The 21,390-nt window shown below is 37.7% G+C and overlaps 1 protein-coding gene across 4 annotated transcripts in view; it reads right to left on the reverse strand.

Moving 5' to 3' along the window:
- The window catches only part of OTUD7A (OTU deubiquitinase 7A), a 106,493-nt gene that overhangs the window by 74,308 nt on the left and 10,795 nt on the right, over positions 1–21,390 (reverse strand). The window contains exon 2 of one of the 4 annotated variants that reach the window (XM_088063062.1): positions 4,431–4,509. The exons of the other annotated variants lie outside the window; for them this stretch is intronic. The gene's annotated coding sequence lies outside the window, so the exon portion shown is untranslated. The remainder of the gene's footprint in view (positions 1–4,430; positions 4,510–21,390) is intronic. 4 annotated transcript variants of the gene reach the window in all.

Here is a 21,390-nt window from a genome sequence, read left to right on the forward strand (position 1 = left end):
GAAATTCAGATGTGATATACAGAATAACCAATTTTACACTGATAGCTACCATTCAACAAAGACAGTGAAGAGTTCTGCAACAAAACAACATATTTACTAAACCCCAAGATCAATTCATTACAATATCTGTTTGTGTATCATTAACCTACATCAAAACACATTTAAGCTCTCATTTTGGAAATAGCTCAGGAAGGGAGCAGAGCCTTATTTACCTGTGCTCCTGAAACAAGTTACAAGGGCAGATGTTTCAATATTGGCCAGCCTAGGTGTTCTAACTGAGCCCAAGTCCCCCACTGCAGCAAACTCAGAACCCTGCTTCAATAAGCATCCTTAGCAGGACCCATTCAAATTCGCATACATATTGGCAAAATAAGCAGGAAACTCAACAACAAAAAAAGGAAGTATATTTGCATATTTCAATGCATTAAAATAATGCAGGGCCTTCCATAAGTTCCTGTGTATCTGTAAAAGAGGATGAAGAAGTAAAATTTTCCATGTCAGCTATGGATTGTGTTAGAAACAGCATCAAAGGATGAAAATGTGTCTCTGCCAGTCTAGGTGAATGTCATCTAGTCAACTGTTGTAAAAGGTACTTACTAAAGTGATTGGCACAATCACCATTCCTTCAATAACGAAGAATCCTCTCTGAAGCTAAAAAAAATTACCAAATGGTTGTTTTGCACTTTTACTAAGTTCTTGCATTACATCAGTGTTTGCATCAAAGCTGGTAGTGCAAAGAAGAGAGCAAAGCCCATTTCATGAACTGATGTAATCAAGCCTAGTATCTCTCTGGGGTTTTTTTGTTCCTATGGTCACAATGACATCAGCCTACTCTGCCTATTCAGTAGTGGAGAGCAACGACAGTTCTTTACCTCTGCTCACACATTTCTCTATTCTTCTCCTCCTGCTTGTACATCCTGACACATTAAGAGCCACTTGCATTTCAATGGGACACAAAACAACACTTGCCTCAAATCCCTCTTTTCCTCGATGTTTCCAGATGTCGAGGACAACATCAAAACTTGGCTCGAGGAAGTGGAAAGAGGGGAAAGGGCAACCTCAGGCACATCCAAGCACATCTAAAGGGGGCGTGAATTTACAGAGTGGATCCCAGACTGTTCAGGTAATAGCCTTACGTTAAGTGCAGCAGACACTTTGTCACACACAGAGCTGCCCTGCAAAGCTTCTGAAGCTGTCTGTGTTTCCCATGGCAAGGGGGGTGCTCAAGTGGCACCCACAGACACCCACGATGCAGCTCCAGCAGCAGCTTGGTGCTCCCAGCACCCTCCTTTGCATGGCCCCAGATGTGCTTCAAAAGGCTCCTACAGACCCATGCAAGTAACTCCGCTTTTCCAGATCAGTTTCTAGGCCTGTAAAATGAGACTAATTATACTAATCTTAAAAAGAATTTAACATCAACTGAAGAGAAGTCGATTTTCTTGTCACTGACATAATCCAGCCCTGGAATTCCCCATCTAATTAATTCTCTCATCTGAGAGACAACATCTAGGCCAGAATACATTAAAGAAAATGTATTTACACATGGAAAGTACTGTAAAGCTTAGTGACAAATGTGATCTGTTACTGAAGCCTACCAGCAAACACACAGTACATTTTGTAAATTTTCCTACTAAGAATTTTCTTGGATCTGCTCTGCTGTATAGCACACAAACATGTATCTGCACAGTAATTGGTATCAATTGGTCCTCTAGAAAGATGAAAAAATATCCACCATCAAACCAACCAACCTATTAACCAAACAATCCCCCAATCTCCACTTCTTCTTCCATGTTTTAAACTACTAGGAGAAACTAATAAAGAGAAAATAATTATTTTTTTTTTTTTTTCACTGAATGAGGTCTTTTGCAAGGTTTAAGGAAGACATAATGGAGCACCTAATGTAAACTCCAAGAAATGTAACCTTGCCATAGACTGAAAAAATTAAATGTCATGTTAGAGAGTTATGTACATAAGATCATCACAGATTTCTTATGCTATCCCCTTCATATATTCTTCCGACGAAGTCAGAGAAATTATTTCCACATTTTCCGTTACAAAATGTAGAGAATAAGTAAAATATGATTCTCTGTAGATGAACTGCCTACTTCAATCCCTAGAGCTGATTTTTATTTGCCAACTGTCCTACCCATTACTAAAAAGGAGCACAATCCCCCCACATCTGCTATAATTTTTGAGCAGCTTACTAAGTAACATGCAAAGAAATGAGCAAATATTTTAATAAGCAGAAGTCAAATGCATTAGAATAAAGGCATTATGAGTATAAAAAACACAAGTGAGTTTTTATGGACAGAAGGAAAATGGTATGCACATGCATATAGATATCTCATGTTTATAGAATCTATATACAACATATAGGTAGATTACATCTATACTGCATCTATGTTGTCTATATGCCTGTGTATTATGGATATATTTATAGAGATAGAAATATACATATTCTAGATAATTTAGATCTCTTCACTAACATCACTACCACCATTTTTTTTCCCCATTTGGAAGAAGCTGTCAATTTAGAACAGAGAACTTGATACACATTTATCCCAAACCCTATGGTAAGCCATGCAGTTAGAGCCTAAAGGATTCATTTAATATTCTACTTCCTAGCAGCTGACAGACATCTGACAACACAGAAATGTAACATTTCATTTAATTTCTCCACAGGGTGATTTCACTGAGCCCCAGATGTTTTAGAAGAAAAACATTCCACATTTTTACAGTGGGGGATGGGAAATTTGTTTATAACAAACAGCCCTCGCTTTAATAATTTCTATCAAAAAAAAAAAGGCATTAATTAAAAAAAAATACATCCTAAGTAGTACTCCATTCTTGGTTCGTTAGCTTGCTTGACTCTTTTTTCTTCTTTTTTTTTTTTTTTTCAATTGTGTGCATTAAGACACCACGTGTGGCAGAAACCAGTATGAAATTTTCTAGAGGACATCCCCTAAACTTATCTATCTATTCTTCCTCATCTAGCAGAAAGAAGGTAAATTACAACAGAAGACAGGTAGCTCTTGCTAGTGTCCTATCCCATGCATGAAGCAGTTATACAACAAAATGCAATGAGAAAAAAATTACAATAATCCCTAAAATCATTGTAAGGTGATTATGTTCCATTTCAATTCCCAAGCCTTCCAGAAGGGTTGATTTTGTGCCTTTATTTAACCTGCAATATCCTGAGAAACTCTTCAGAGGGTTTTTCCCAGGCAGGACACACACACCGCGACAGAGGTGAAAATGCCAAAAGGCCGAGCCTGTGACAGCCACAGCTTCCCCCACTCCTTGCAGCAGGTCAGGTGAACCTGTCACATCCCACTGGCACTGTGAGAAAGGTGACACTGCCAGGTGTCTTGAACTCCATCCCACTCAGGTTTGTTCCTCTGCCACTTGCATCCCAATTGTAATTACTATAAATTGTAATTACTATCACGGGAACCAGCCATTTACAGAAGCGCTTTTGAAGCACCTGAGACTGTACACATGAAGTCTGTCAAATAACTAAGACAACATTTCAAAATACACTCACTTCATATAGTGTTAGACAAAGTAAAGAGCTCTGAACTGCTGTGCAAAGGTCAAAGCAGAGAACAAAATCCTCAATAGAACTACAGATCGAACCCATTCAAACACAGTGACAAGATGTAAGTAACATGTAATTTAAGGAAGCTCAACTTTTCAACGTAACAGCTTGGCCAATACCAGAAATCTATCAGAAACTAAACTGAGTATGATGGTTATAATTACCTTTAAAGGTAAGTATTTAAGCTCTTTTTGAACTTGTTTGTTAGATTGTATTTTGTCTGAAATGTATATTGTGAACAAGACAGTTAGGGAATAATGAGTTATAGGCTGTTTAGAAAGAACAAAGTGCAGCATAAAACCACTATTGCCTCATAATATAGGGAAAAAACTATAGGGAAAAAAAGTATTTTTACCCTGACTGCAAGTGACTGAATGCTGCTCAAGGACAAAACATTTCCAAGGCTGACCTGACAAAGTTTCATCAACACTACCTTTCATTGAAAGAAAAAGAATCCTTTTATTGGTTAAAAGACTTACACTTTATGTTATCGGCTGGCTAATGAAGAATCACACATACAGCAACTTAAATCTTATTTGTATTAAATATTTTAATGCATATATAAATAATATATAATAATTATAAACATATATAATATATAATATACATAAGATAATATGTAATAGAAATTAAATATTATTTGTAAAACTCAGCAAAATATGCCATTCTTCCAGAAAACATCAAGATGTTCTATAGTGATACTGGCAGAGCCTCTTTACATACGAATAAAACAGAAATGCATCCAGCATGCACACAGGCCAGCATTCAATAGAAAGATTGTCATCCTGCAGAAGTAAAAACCTGTTCAAGTCATGAACAGAGCTGTGCCTACCTCAATCTCCAACTGAGCAACTTTGTCACTGACTGGAAGCACACTGGGCAGCATAGGAGAAAACCAGCCCAAATTTTAGCTGTCAGAAAATACAACAGGGGTTACAGATGGAAAGGAATTGAACAATAGGCTGGAGATAAAACAGTACAACTGACCATAAACAGAGTTTTGAGTACTATGGAGTTAACAGCATTATTATACTAAATTGCAAAAAGAGAGGGCATTGCTGTTTTAAAAAAAATTTCCACGTAACAAAACTGTAGCAGTGCCTGGCAAAACGAGCCCTGATCTTCAACAACGTATATCTGTGACGTAAATTAATTGGAGTATTTCCTGCCCAGACACAAACTGAAACAAAAAAACCCACCGTAAGAGGAGAGTGAGATGCATAATACAGAAGATGAGAAAACAAAATCTCTTTGTCATCTTTCACTCTGTTTTTAGACACTCATCTACCAAAGATGTCAAACAGATAATATGCCAAAGCACCAAAACAGGAGGAAAGGGATACCACATCCTAACCTCCTGCTCTGCCTTACATGTGGGGCATCCTAAGGAATGAATTACAGTTCAAACTTTAAATGGAACAGAAAAGCTTTTAATACACTACATAAAACAATAAACTGATTAACACTCCAGCAGACATGAAGACACACTGTAGTTCATCATTGAAATAACATTTACAAAAGTCATAAATAGCTTCAGCAAACAGCCAGCTAAGATAGACTTTGCATAGGGTAGCCAGATTTTCCTGATGTCTGGTGCTGCTCAGGGCAGACCACGTATCTCAGAACAAAAAATCTAAGACAGGGAATCCCAAATTGTCATCATGATTTGCACTGTGCTTCTCAAGAATCTGTGGAGGTTTTTACAGATAAAAGAGGTTTCTAGATTAACATGCACATTTTTTCATCTCTAAATCATAACTTTGCAATTACTCATGTAACAGGGTAAAGGCTGGCTTGGTCCATCTGCTGCCTACTGCAGTGTGGTCCCTTCCCCACCCCCATTATCTCTATCTAGGTTCTCCAGAAGCTGATAAACTGGAAATTGAATATGGAATAAAGCTTTAATTACGTCTTACATTTCCATTTATGATTTTCCTGTCAGAAAATGAACTGAGTATTTAGGTCAGATGGGACACCAGGTTCTCTGTCTTAGGCAAGCTGGATTTCTCTGCCATGTGCAAATTTCTCCTCGTGCACATCTGTGGAACATCTGAGCTGAACACACGCTGTCCACATATCTAGGATTTCTCTGCATCTCTAGAACTGTGACTCCAAGGGAATGTCCCACAGCTGCATTAGAGACACTACAGAAATTCCCAGGCAATTCTCCAAAGGCCTCACAAAGCACCCACATGAGAACCAGCCTCACAAAAATTCCAGATACAGAAACCCATAGAAGTCCAGAGAAGTAATCACTGGAGCATGACAGAACACCCTTCTTTGGTAGGGGCTGAACTTCCTAAAACTGGTCATTCTGACACTGGCTTCAGGGGGGAAGAATTACCATTCTAGGGATATCAAAACCTTCAAAACACAGATGGGAAAATTCACTATATTACAATGCTAATTTATGGGTTTTAATTTCCCTAAAATTTAGAAGCTTTTGTGTGTGCTTACCAAGAGAAGAAAACACTTTTTCTCTATAGCTTCAACCTCAAAAATAAACAATGCAAGGCTGTCAATATTCTCCAGATTCAGAAATTCTGACTCTAGCTAAATGTTATTTTATTGCTGAAGCAAATATTGACCAATATTCCAAGACAGAGTGAGCTCCCTATTCAGATTATCCTCATCTTCCTTATAAAAGTATCTCCCAACCACAGGGAGGCAATTCTTGTGGGAGAAGGAAAAAAACCCTACCATCTTTCATAAGGGATTTTTAGTCTAGATCAGCTTAAGGGTGTACATCCGTGTACCACAAACTTTCATTAATACTGTCAACACCACAGTAAAGCCAAAATTCTGCTTCTTTAACTGCATGTTCCATCTGAGACATCAAGAAGAAATAATAAGTTCAGTTATATGACCTGCTTATAAAGACAAAACAAACATGATAAATAATATTAGCCAAAGACTCCGAACCGCTGACTCCCTGTGTTGTGACCTAAACAGAGGAGTGTTATCTAAGGAATAAACATTGAAGAGAGATCTGGGGAGAAACTGAACTAAGCTGCAACCAGTTCTTCCCTAAAAGATTTTAATGTCTCCAGAGGACCAGGAAAAAAACTTCTTAACTGTAACCTGAAACAAGATTTTTGCTGAATTTGTGTAAATTCTTACAGCCTTCCACCAGAGCAGCTGTCTAAGCAGGGCTTTTACAGACTAGCCCGGTACATACACCCTCATGGTTTTATCTACATTTCCTGCCTCAGTTTGCTTTCCTAACAAAGGTTTGCAAATTATTTCCAAACAAAATAGCAAAGAACTGTCTGAGAGCTCAATGAAGACATTTGTCCCTGAATGAATGCAGATAGCAGAGTAATAACATGGAAATTTGTACTTGGAGAGGGCCAGGATTTACTCCATTGGTAATCCTGTCCCCCATGGACTATTCCAAATGCACAGAAAACTGGAGCCAAATGGAACAGCTTGCAGACTCAAAATCTACCTGAGCAGTGCTTCTCTTGACCTTGCAGGCACTTGTCAGACCCAGCTGAGGGCTGCAAGCACTCCCATCCAAAAATGCTGCAGTGCTCCTGACTTGGACAGGATGGACAGGATGCTTGACTGGGATGTCGAGCAGGTTACTGAAAATTGCAGATAATGTGCAATTCAGGTGGCTGGTTGTAAGCACAGAAGGTTTCCTATGGAAGAGTTGTGCTGGAGTGAGGTTTTCAGCAATGGTCACTGCTGAACCCTTGTGTAGAAAACCAGATAATTAGCATAATGTAGATACACACTCTCTCTATATATATCTATAAAGTATTACATTCTTTACATTTCTATATTATTTTCTCAAAATTTCAGTCCAGATTTCTTAAATTCAGTTTAAAACAATGTTTATTTATTGCAACATACTTTAGAACAAATAAAATATCATATGAAGCAAAAGTCAAAAGAATTTTTGCAAGTCTTTAAGAAGTCAAAGAGCACTTGATGCTGTTCCATGGATCAGAAAACCACCAATATCTGCTTTATGCTGCTCACAATTAACTGGAATTTTCCCCTATTATTCCATCCATGCAGTGTGCCAGTGGACAGATGGCAGCAAGGTACAAAATACGTAATGGACACAGATCAGCTGCATGATAGGGAACTTGTATATTTTTCCAGTTTATTCAGGTTTATGTCAAGAATGAGCTCTTATAAAAAGCAAGTATATTTACAAGTGTGTATAAATAAAGGAAGTATGTATTAGCATATTCCTATATACTTTCATAATTATTTTTTTTTTTATACACAGAAGGGGAAGGAATTTTTCTTCTTCCTTGGGTTTTCTTCAATTGCAGCCATAACTGGCCACATTGAACAATGAAGGTGAAACATGCAAGTGGAGAAACATTCATACAATGCTGTACAAAAATGAAGAAGAAAAGAAAAGGGGTCAACAATTACAGAGCTGTATACACCAGAAAGCTGCACGTTGTCCTGCAAGAGGTTCATAGGATTTTATGCCCATGGGCTGCCTTGAAGGGCAGTAGCTTGTTATTTACAACATGAACAAACTCATGCCATAAGACACTTCCTCTGAAAAGAACATCCACAAATTTCCTTATTCATCCAATTAGGCACACAGAATAATGTGTACACTGAGAAAACTTTTGTCTTAATTTTTCCATTAAATATTATGACCTCAGGAATACTACATTTCCAGGAAACAGCAAAACTGTTCTTTCAGTTGTCAAGATCTGTAATACAAAAAAATCATAAGCAGGGAACTGCAGTCAACCCACTCTGAAAACTCAGTCAAACATTGCTTTTTTTCACCTGAACTAACAATGAATTGTTATTTTGAAATTTCACTAAACATAAATTAGAATAATTAAACTTACAGCTGGACTCATATCAAAAGTAAACTGAAATATTTATAGTTTAGATGTCCAACACACTAGACATCTAAAAAGATGTAACAAAGGTGTTTATAGGGGTTTTTTCCTCTGCTTTCATTGCATTTTTCTCAAAACTGGGTATATTCTGTCATTTACTAGAGATACAAAGATTAACTTTTCAAGGAAAATTATTAATAAAAGGTTTTGTAATGAACAAAGGGAAAAAATTAAATGAGACTTTTTAAAATTGGAGTTTTGACCAATTAAATTTGTTCCAAATACATCATTAAAAAATTGACATTTTATCCTCATAGATTTGAGAATGAAATTGAAGTCTAAGTAGTAATTTAGAGGACAGTAGTGCAATTCAGGGTCTCTGACTGCCTAGCTCTTGCATAAGACAAGCCAAGGTAATTAATTCTGTCATCTTTTTATGAAGCCCAGAACCTCCATTTGAATTGAGTTAAAAATCTGGTTGGTCAGCCACAAAAGGTGTCTCCCAGGGCTCAGTTTTGGGGCCAGTCCAGCTGCAAATGACACCAGGTTGGGTGGGAGGGTCACAGGAAGGACATTGATGTGCTGGAGCAAGTTGGCCTCTTGTCTCAAGAAACAATCAACAGGACAAGGGGAAATAGCTTCAAGTTGTGCCAGTGGAAGCTCAGGCTGGACAGGGCGAAGAATTCCTTCACTGTAAGAGTGATTAAGCACTGGAAGAGGTTCCCCAGAGACGTGGTGGAGTCATCATCCCTGCAGGAGTTCAGAAAATGAGTAGATGTGGCACTTCACAATACAATCAATGAGTGTGGTGGTGTTTAGTTAAAGATTGGACTTGATTAACTCGGAGGTCTTTTCCAACATTAATACCTCTATGATTATATTCATTTAAGCTACGTCATTGATTTTAGGAAGACAACCAGCACTGATTGAAAGACTTCAGCTGGTGGAAGACCCTTCAGATTCCAGATGGTTAATTAAACTTGCCACTGAAAATTTGGTCATCTGCTTTCATTTTGCTTTATCTATTTTCTAAGTCATGGAGCTTACATCATGCCTATGCTTAAAAATATATTCCTACTGCCATTAGTCTTTTCTTCTGTTCTGGTAATTTTGGCCAACAATTTAATTTCCTGTTACCTTTCTTCCCCCCCACCCAATATGAGGTTTTTTTTTTCTTTTTGCAAAGTTTGTCTTGCAAGAAGAGATTGTAGAAATTTCAACTCTCTTCTCACACATAGGTAGATCAGTGCTCCTACAGTACTGGAAAACCACTTTTAAAAAAATGAATGAGATTTACCCTTAGGCTTTAAAAAGACACTTTTACAGCTCAATAAAGTCCCAGGCCGGTGCTGCAAGCAGCCAGCAGGATTCTACATGACAGGACAGGAGGTTTGGGCAGTCAGGGCAGGGATCCTGGTAGTCACACCTGACAGTCACTGCCACTCCTTTTCCATTCCCAAGTGTTCACTGGCAGTTTGCACACTGACAGCTGAGGACACCATTAAATGGAATTACACATTCACCTTGCCTGTTTTAGCCTGTGCACTGTCAGGCATGGCAAAAGGTTTTTAGCTTAAGACATTTTCTTTGTCTAAAAGTACTTAGTACATTTCATAAGAAGACAATTCCTTTTCATTCATGAAGGGCTGACCAGAAAACATCCCAGTTACAAACACAGAGCTCTCTAAACTGCAGAATGTTGTCCCTCACACTTGCATGGGCTGTGAGCCTTCACAGATCTCTGACCTCACAGAAACATTTACTAAAAATGCCTCAACAAGTTTGTGAAGGGCTTTCCTATATAAACCAGTACCAGAACTTTCAAAGAGATTCTGCAATACAGAAAAAAACCCACATCTACTGATATGGAAGAAGAACCGATGAACAAAGCCAGTTAATCTTTAAAAATATTGTTCTATTTTGAAAAATCTTCTGGGGTCATTCTTTTCAGATATGTCAGAAATGCTCAAGTTATAACCTTGAAATTGAGACCTAAAAAGTGACTTTATTACAAGGCTGCATTGTAATAAGTAAATATAAAACAATGAGCTACAAAACCAGATAAATTTGCTTTTGTCACTTCCTAACTTCTTAGTCTCTGGATTTTCAAGCATAGTTTTCTGCTAAGGTAGCTCTTGCAGCATGGATTTTTGTCTTGTTTACCTATTTTACAAATAAATAAACTGCAGACTTTCAGAACAGTTTTTACTGCACTGTGTGGATAACAGGCAATGAAGTTTTTGGTCAAACTGCTAGAAATACAAGGTGAATTTTCATTATCAAGTACATTCTGAAAATATGCAATTTGTATTACTGAAGTAAAACCCAACAAAACTGCATGAAAAATCTGTATCTCAAAAAGGATTCTACTAAGCCCCTAGAAAGTCTGTCTTATGTAGAATTATATAAATATATAGGAACTACTAATAAAAGCAGGTAATCCAACACTGGGGTACAATTAGTGGGTTTTAATTCCAAAAAGGACTAATATGTTCATTGGCATGGCTCGCAGGAAGCAGAAATGGATTCTAGTGGTTTTCTCTCTCTGAAGTCAAAATGGCATCAAAAACCCCTGCTATGTTCTATTTGTTGACAGAGCTGTACCTCAGCCTACATACTTTGTCTACCATCTACTCCAAAGAGGAAGAGAAATGCTGATTCCTTCTACAAAATCTATTTATTTCCTGGCCACTCCTCTGAAGAACTGGAGGACTCATTAGATGAGATACTTCAATGCCAGCAGCAAAGCCCTTTGGACAACTGCATGAGTGCTGCAATACTGATCTTGCAAAGAAAGGCTTTGGCTCCCAGCAGATGTGAGACAGACGCCAGGCTCTGCAAGTTACTTGGCTTTCAAATATTAACAAATGACAAGAACAGAAGGAGGATTTTGCTCACTGAAAACATGACACTGTCAGTCCAGCTATTCTTTAAAGCATCAGCCTCTCTGGGAAAAAAAAAAAAGGCAAAAAAAAGAAAAAAACACCCCAACCCCCCCAATACCCAGAGATATTGACAAAATGAAAGGCACAGCAGCTTGTGCCTCTTTTGCAGAGGTCTTTTTACTCAGTGACTGATGGGGCAAAATAACTGCAGCTTTAAGTGATACCACAGACACTGTAGAAATGATGAGATCTTTTGCAAGTAGGCATTCTTCTAGTAAGCTTAGGAAAGATTAACAGGAGTTTTCAAGGATCTAAATAACATAATATTTGGTGTACTGTAGCAGTGTATCTGGAAGATTCAGTTGTGTCTCTAACAGTGGAGAAGACTAGGAAAGCTGTGAAGTCAACTGTTCCTAAGCCTTGAGGGAAAACTTAGATTTTATTGTAAAATTAATTTAATGATCATAGCTCATAGGAGGGATTATTTAAATTATTTTCCTTTAAATAGTAATAGGACCATGTGACAAATATTCCACAAATAGGAATATACTTATGCAAGGAAAACCAGCTCTGTTAAAATTTGCACCAAATAAAATCCTTGTCCCCAGCCTGTAGACACTGAATGGTAGGAAAGGGATTAACAAGGAGTCTTCTGGCTACTCACGTATTTAATGTGTTCCTTTGCTGAAAACCTTGGAAATACACAGCATTCATTTGTTTAGGCTCTTACCAGAAGCCTTTTTTCCCTCAGCTTCGGAAGCAAGCATGTCAAAAGCTGCTTGGACTTCTGATATTCCAAAAATTAACACAGCGTGCTACAGCTATGTTCTTTGCCATGTTCCAATTTTTCCTGCTTTCTCATTTAGAGTGGTATTAGCTGCCAAAATATGCTTCAAGCTTGAAGACAAGAAAACACCTTTTAAAATAGCCAGAGAAATAAAGTTGCTGCCTTGGTGAACCACTAACACATACAGAATCAGAGAATATATTGCCAGAGGTGAAAATATTACTTGAAGATAAGCTGGTAAACCAAGTTACCAACATACAGTCCCAAAAGCTTGTTGGCCTTTGAGCCATCAAACAAATTATTGAGAAAATCCTTCTGAGACACAGAAAACAAAAGAACAGGAAAGGGGAGATAATGTCAAATTATGAAAGTTAACAGAAATATTATTATTATTAATAGGAAATCCTCCATCCAATTCCTAGAGAGAAAAACAAATAAAAAAACTTCCTGAAACACAACAGCTACTAAATCAAAGCTACTACAGTAAAGTAAGTATTTTATTAGGTAGTAAGTTACTAAATTCCTTTTCCTACTTAAAGATCCCATTTTAGAGTCCCCAAAACTCAGAATTACTACTTTTGCATTATGTCCATCTTTCACTGACCACAACTGTGGCTCAGCTTTGGCAAAGAGACAAAGGTAAGTGCAGCAGTGGAAAGCTGCAGATATATTTCCAATACCAGCTCCCAAAGCAAAGCAAAGCCTGTGTCAGGAGCACTGTGGGAGCAGAATCTCTCTCCACCACTCTTTTTGAGAACAGCAGTTTCTGGAGTGCTGCATCCAAAGTTATTTGCTTCAGTACCTGAAGAAACAGCTTAGCTCATCAATCAAAAGCACATTCTCAGACACCCACAGCAAAACCACCCCCACACACTGTAGGCAAAATGTATATGTGTACCAAGAGAAAGAAAATAATGATTTCTGACAGATGAGCAAGCTTTTTAGAAAAATAAGTCTGTTATCATTTAATTATTGAATTTGTACAGCATCTTTAACTACCGAGTTGCACAGTGCTGTAGTACACTAGATTGAAAATTCAGTAAATTCTTTCTCGAACTCCCAGCCTAAGCTGTAGCATTACAAAATGATTCTTGTTTGAATAACAAAATTCATTTGAAAATTAACTGGATGACATACCAAACCAGAACTTATTTTCAAAACCTATAGAAGGTTTTGAAACCCACAGAAAAGGGGATGGTAAAGTACTCAGTCATAAATTTATACTTGTTTATTTGAAATATTTGTTTCCCATTGCTACAAATACATTTTACAGCTATTTTTGTACAGCATCTTTTCAGAAAACTACAATACTAGGGCTTGCACTCTGTGGCTGCTTTGATTTACAGATTTTTCCCTTGGATATCTGTTGAATTCAATTCTCACTTAGCCTTTAACTACCACATTTCATTCTCCAATACATGGAATCTCCTATACCAAACTTGATTGCCTTTCAGAAAGGCATCTCATCAAACTCAACAGCTCTTTCTAAAAGAAAGGCACACCAACACAATTAATAAACCTTTTGTTCTCAGTATTTGAAATTCTTTTGGATTATATAATCTGTCCTATAGAAAAAGGTAAATTATTCCAACTGAGTCTTAATGCATCCACCCAAAACATGGAACATCTATGAAACATACACCATTAATCTTGTCCTAAACAATTTTCTACATAATCTATTTATTCTGTTATCTAGGACACAATCCAAACTGGATGTTAAATCTGCCATCTAATAGCTGTAGACCATTAATAACATTTCTGATTAGATAGAAGTACATATTTCTCAGATAAAGCTGTATCCAATCATCCAAGTCAAGCTACTTTGGACTTTCTAAAATGTACAAAAGTGAAATATTGCTGCAAAAAAAAAATATTCATCAGAACTATGATAAAAAAATAGTGTGAAAGGCAGCATGCTGGAACTTTTAACAACCCTATTGCTTCTCATAATTTGGAAGAAATGAAAATTATACCTGTGATTTAAGGGGAAGAAACAAGCTTTTACACCTGAAGAACTGTGAGCATATTTTTTACTCTCTTACTTCTCTAAATCTGGGAAATGTATAGTGACTCTGTTCATCAGCACATGCCTGCAGGCCTCAGGTGATACTGTGGCTATGCTTCCTTACCCTTTCACTCTTCTGACACAAGACTGATGTTTTCTTCTGGGGCCTTGTCCAGGAGAGAGTTCACAAAAGTCACATACTTTTATCTCTGTATCTTGTGCCTTAATAACTACGCAGAATTATTGTACAGCTGCTGATATGTACAATTAAAAAAGTAAAAAAAAGACTGTATTAGTAACAAATCTCAGAGAACTCACACTGCTGAGGTTGCTTATGGCTTTGGAGAGGTGGAGGATGAGAGATTTTGCTGACATTTGCACTTGGATAGCATTGAAGCATGAAACAAAAATGGTTCATGAAATGTATATTAGATTCTCCACAGCACTGGAAAATAACACTACTCTCTTCCCAAACTGCACATAAAAATAAAGAACCCTTCATGATGCCTGCTTTCGGCAGAGCTCACATAAATGGCTTCTAGCTGTCACTGTCTGGCCCAAAGCTTAATTCCACTGAGCTGCTGAGAATAAAAGAGAGTGATTAAAGGAATACAATTCCAACACCAGTTTTGTGGTATACTGGAACAATATAATGGATTAGCATCCCTAACCTATTTTGGAACTCCAGTATGTGTCTGCCCTATACCCCAACTCAGAAATCTGGCTGATAGACGTTAGTCTGCATTTGTCTATATAGTCAGAGACTACTGGTTTCATGTAAAGCTGTGCTGATCTGATTTTAATACCCCTCAGCACAGAATGTGCTGGATCTGACTTCCAGAGCTGAACTGCAGTAACAGGCTGAATATGCAGTTGTGCTGAGTATATCAAAGACTATTTTCCCTTCCAAAACACAAACATCTGTCAGTTTCTCCTCTATATAGATGTAGTAACTTCTTGTATTTGAAGATGTTTTCTTGATAATGAAATTCCAAAGATTCACTGTATATTGTAACTTTTACTTTACAATCCAGGCAATGATGGTAACACATTAGTTGACTCAAAAAAATCATAACAACCTTTCTTTGGGTAATCTATTAATTCATTTTACGACAGAACACATAGCACAGCTATTTGAAGAGCTCCATGGTAAGCTTCACCTAAAGCTGACAGTTGCAAATTTCTAACTCTAAGTAAAAAACTTCTCCACATTCCATATCTGATTCATATTTTGCTTTTAATAAAAGGAACTGCAATATACATACCTTCTGAAGCAAAATGAGTGAAAAATGAATAAAGCAATTCAAGAAGGTCTCAAGAAATAAAGAAGTGCCATTAATTTTAGTATTAGGGAAAGGGTCTGAGAGATGACACTAAGGTAAGTAGGGACAAGGTGAAGCTCTTGGGTTCTAGCCCAAATCTCTCAAATCCAATGCTCTAAATGAGAGACCAAACTCTAAATTTATGTGTCTAAAATTAAAATGGCCTAAGGGGTCAACAGTCTGTGTCTTCCACTTTATTTAAGAAACAATATAGTTACTTTGTGTGAAGAAAAAACCCAATCCATATCACAAAGCTCATGCCCTAAGTTCAAGGGCCCAGGTTTAACGTGTAACGGTTTCCTGTATTCTATGCACTGATTTTCCCTAAAGTTGAAACTTTTGCTTCAGACACAGGGGTCTCTTTGCTCATAGTATTCTGAATATCAAAAACCCACTTCACTTGCCATGGGCAGTAATACAGCTGATTAATGCACGTATTAAGCAACTGTTCCCTTTAGTTTTTACAAATTTGGCAATTGTCTTCTATACACTCCCTTACTTCCCCCCATTCCCTATCAAGTGATCTATCAAGGGATGAAGAAAGTACAGTTCAGAATGAGTGTTAATCCTCCAAATATTTCATAAACTATAGCTGAGAATGACTGGAATTTGTAGAAGATGCCAGTTAATAGTGTAGATGTTAATTAACATCTTGCCAGAAGATGCAAGATGTTAATAGGAGTTAAGAAGCTTTTGATTTTAAAGGGCCATTTAAAAAAAATTATTTTACTCTCCTTTCTTCTGCATCTTTGAGAAGTTTTTAAGTGAACCACAAAATACATATGCTTTTGAGTGGACTATTATAGCTCCTGGCTACAGCACTGACTCTAACTCAGACTGAGGAGAGATGTGCTGTTAATATTCCATGTCTGTACTTCAGCACCTGATGTATACACCAAGGTGGTGATTATCACATCATTTTGCAAATGCTCTTCATGGGGCAGGAAACGTTTTAATAACAAGAGATCTTAGTCGATGAGCCAATAACCACATAGCCACTCAGCAGGAACCCAACTGCCCTTTCAGTGCCAGGTTTACAGCAACAAACCTCACACACTTTGTGCATAACATTCGCAGTCCTGTAGAAACAAAGGCTGTGACAGTTCAGTCATCTCTGGCACCTGGGAGATTATTTTCATCTCAGGTCATATATGAATGAAATAATGAGGTGGTGTCTCTGTCAATTACACTGCAAATTCTTCCTGTTAATGAGCTTCATATTAAACCACATATGTGAGAGAAGAAAAAAAAACCTCCACCAAATCAAAAATACCTACCCCCCAATACAAGATTAGAACAAACTCAAATTCAAAGAAAATCCATACTGAAGAGCATTAAAAAAAAAACCTGCATCATTCACTCCCTAAAAATCTCATTGCCTCCTAAATCGTCTCCCTTGGGAAGCCAGCATGGCCAAAGCTCCACTACACACTCCATCCCTCCACACTCCCTGCTGCAAGCCTAGGACAGACAGGTGGAAGAGACAGGAAGGGCCTATGGAAAAAGCTTTCTGACCAGCAGCAACAGAAACTATCCTGTTCTAGAAGCATATGCTCACATAAATATATGCACATACACACATATGGATAAATATTTATTCCACCTTAACAGTGTATTTTTACCCTGGTTAGTAAACTTCTCCACCACAAATACAGGGAAGGCTTACCATCTAGAATGTGTTTTATCTTTGCATAAAGGTTGATGTTTTACATCCCCAAGTGCTCCTGACCACTTTTCTCTAAGTGATTAAATTAATTTTAAAACTATTAAGAGATCTCTTTCAGTTCTGCCACAGAAGTAGAGCAAACTGCCCAAGAAGTACTTTGTCATTTCCTTCCAAGTTAAACAGAAGTGCTTTTGATTAGAACTGTGGCAAGCACACATTTTGCTACTATTTCTTTGGCTTCAGTCAGCAGCACAGCTCTTGGAGCTGGCTGAAACTTTGCCATTATATTTGATACTCAGCAGCAGAAAGGATGATAACCAACAGAAGAAACACTCAGACTCCATATTGTTTTCTCGTGGGAACTCTGGACATGCTGATAACCCGCTGATTAAAACGGATCAGCAGAACCAAAAGCTACAGAAACGCTACAAGGAAGGAACATGGGATGAGTATCTGCTCCTTGAAAGGCCTATGGCATGAGAAAATAACAAGTTTCCTCATCCCTGCAGCTGTTCTTCATATTCCAAATGCTTTCTCCCCAACTTATCCTGAAGCATAAAAATAACAGCCAGAGAAAGTGCTCTGCTGCTTCTACAATGCAATCTGAGGAAGCCCATTAACATTTCTTTAAAATTTTTAAGCACCTTCGTAACCAAAAAAAAAATTTTGGACAGCCAGCAGTGAGATGTACAAGTGATGTACAAAGTTTTGGACCTCGACTAACCCAAACACTTTCTGTTTCTGGGGTCAGCTGTCTCCAGGCATGAGAGAGCATCCAGCTGGACTCCCGACTCTGAAAAGTGAGGGGAAATGTGACCCTTCTCCAATCCACCAACACCCTCACATTAACCATGTAGGAAGCACATGAAAAATGCCATCAACACAAAGCCAGATGAAAAGATATAAAGAAATAATCAAAAATTGCAATAAGAACAAAGATATTTTCTTGCTACTATGAAGTTGCCTTAATTTTTTTAAATTTTACCTGTATGTTTCTACACTCACAGTCAAAAGGGAAATCTTCTGCATCATTAAAGGACTACAACACTACCTGAAACTTATCATGCCAAGTACTGCAGCACGTGAAAGATCTCACATTATGTAGTCATCACATGGAGTAAACATTGAAATTGTCATGTAAGGTGCAAAATGACAGTCAAATGCTGTCCCTCCTGTTCTAGCACCAATCCACATTTGGATTCCTTTCAAACCAAGTAAACTTAGAAATTCTGTGTGAAAGTATGCTGCAAAGGCAAGATACCCATGTTAGTGAAGATCAGAGATTATGACAAGGTGAATGTTTTCCTACAGGCAGCAAACATAGCTTTTGGCATAAGTACATCAGTGAAAAGAACAGCTCAATTGCAAATGCTACCAGACAGCAGAGCAGTGGGGATGTGTGTGAGTCTGTGGTGAGTGAAGCTGGATTCTGAACTCTCAGGCAGAAGACTGGTACTTGCTCCCTGCAGTCTGTACAGGCAGCTTGTAAACTTTGATGTCACCTGGACTAAACAGAAGGGTCACACCCTGAGTCCTCCAGCTAGCACAGAGGCAGAACATGTAATTAAAAAGGCTGCTTACATATTGTGTTTCTGCATACTGACTATTTCAACTGGGGAAAAAAGGAGGGGTTGTAGTGCTGAAAATAAGAGTTTCCTGAAAGCAGTAGCAGTTTCAGAATGAAGAAGAGGCCAAGGAAAGAAGGCAGCAAAGATCATGACTGGAAATAAGAAAACTCTAGAGATAAGAGATTCATAGAGATGAATGCCAGGGGATGCCCAGGAATCCTGGCCAACATTTTCCAAGACTGGTAACTTCAAGGAGAGGAACAGCACAAATCAATGTAACTTTCTACCCAACCTTCCCAACCCTAGCAGTGCTCAACCTGCTGGGAAGGGAAAACCCTCTGAACGTAGTGCTGGGAACAGAGCAGGTGGATGAGATCTCAAATGGGACCAATGTGACAAAAGCCTAATTCTTGGTGGTTCTACAATAAACCCACTTCATGATGGTTTTAGCTCTGCCTCACCTTTGACAGCAGCAATGCTCAGTTTCCTCTTAGTTCTCCTCAGCAAGCTGTGGCCTACCTTAGGACTGCTACTACCTGTTTACTGATGTTTAAGCACATTTGATTCACCATTTACAAAATAAAAACATAAACAGTAAAAGAAAAAAAATATATCCATCTAACTCCCCCAAATCAAAGAAAAGTTAATTTTATACTGATAGTTGCCACTACCTCCTTTCCTATCATGGAAAAACACAGCCTAACAGATAAAAAAAACCCCTACTAATCTAAAATTGAAGTTTATGATTAATAATAAAAACATTAGGAATCCATTGAAGGATGTCAAAGAATTAATTTGTATTTCAAGATTTCTACTTCATGTATCATGGAAAGAAGCAGGCAGGAGAATAAAAGCTTGAACAAAGAAAGACATCTTATACTCCTGGGAGTTCATTTTATGCTGCAAGTGGTGAAAAGCCTCTTTAAAAAGGTTATAAATACCATATTAATTTCATTAGGAAAGGTCCCATGGCATATTAATTTCATTTCTGGCACTGTGATTGCATCTTTTTAGATGCATAAAATCTTGAAGTAATTTCATTAACAGTAAAGATCTGAGAAAGGCAACTAAAATATTTTAAACAGATTGGTGACAATTCAGCTAGAAAGCATGCAAGTTTACTCTAATTCTCTTCCAATTAATACCACCCTGACACACAAGAGCTAGCAGGCTCTGCTGCTGAAGTTGTTATCCCCAAGGCCTCTATATTTGCAAAGACTGCATGAGCAGCTCTCAAAAGATTAATGACCTGCTCCTTTATTTAAGGCAGATACTCATCTTCAGTGATCACATATGAGCTCTTCAGCTAAGCATGAAATTTAACAGCTGTCTTAGCTTATCCTGCAAAGAAGAGTTTTTTCCCCCAAACACTTGCTACCCTGGGCACTGGACTATTCTGGACATATAAAATACTGTAAGTGCCAACATGTGCAGTGGCAGTAGCAGCTTCTCCATGCTGGCCTTGATTCTGCAGCCTGACTTTGCATACAGCCTCTGAAGTTACCCATGGTCTCAGCAAAGCCAACAGGAGCTTTTCACCATAGGATAAATTTATAAAAAGCAAGCAGGTAGAAAGCATGTCCTAGCAAAGAACATTTCACACTGTGTGATCACTTTTACAAATACAGGATGTTTGTTTTGTATGTTTTAAGTCATGACAATTCTAAAACCCACATACATTTACTGCTTAATTGAAACACCAGCTTAGCTACTATAAAAAAGGAAATTCTTTTCTTTTAGTAGTTTTAAACCAAACCTCTTAATTCAACCTCACTCTTAGTCACAAGAAAGGTGACAAAAGGCCTTCTTTCAACAACAAAGGCACAACCTGTGTGTCCAAGGCTGCTACTTTTTATAGATTCATGATATTCATCTAATGAATTAAGAGTCTATAAGTCAGGAGAGGGAGTATTTTTTAAAAGGATGCTATAGTTCAACAAGACCTATAGAATTTTAAGAAGAAATTCCATCACTGAGTGCTACAGCTAGACTTATTCCAGGAGATCGGACCATAAAACTTCATAAATGTCCCACCAGCCTCAGAAAACTAATGTCACATCCTAGACATCTCTCCATCAAAATACTAAATCCCCACAACAAATACAAAGTGTCTGAAGAATTTACCCATTGATATATAGAAGCTACATTCTGAAATAAAACAGATAACTTCTAAGCCCTAGTCCCTTTAACATTAAGGCAGATTTTGATAGTAGTAGTAACAATTTGCCCATTGTTTGGGCATTTCATTTGGAGGGGTTAAGAGGTATTGAAAATTAATATTTTAGAAACTTTGTTTCTTTGATCAATTTGATCAAATTCATTGATCACTTAATCATTATTCACAAAGCAGTATAAGCCCAATGATTGACAAGCATGGGATTCATAGGATAACATGGATTGAGAGCAGTTCTAGAGGATCCCAGAAAGGGAAAGGTTGGAAGGGATTGTGGGAGTATTTGCCACAGCTTCCCAAAGACTACATACCTGCAGGTTCAGTTTCAAACAGCCATATCTAAGAGCCAAGAAAACGTTTCTTTTTGTACAGTACTGAAGAAGAGACAACATGGAAGGGTTTGGGACTTAGGTTCAACTGCACTTTTTCAGATATAGAATCAGTGTTTTGAGCTGGGATTTTACAGCTTGGCTATTAATGAAGTTACAACTTTATCTGGAAGTTCAATCATCAGGACAATAATAAACTTTCTAAAAAGTTCATATAAGAAGCTTAAATCC

The sequence above is a fragment of the Pseudopodoces humilis genome, chromosome 16 (genome assembly GCF_049639895.1).
Source record: "Pseudopodoces humilis isolate 2021_Gansu_Grassland_sample_001 chromosome 16, ASM4963989v1, whole genome shotgun sequence".
Taxonomy (NCBI): Eukaryota; Metazoa; Chordata; class Aves; order Passeriformes; family Paridae; genus Pseudopodoces; species Pseudopodoces humilis.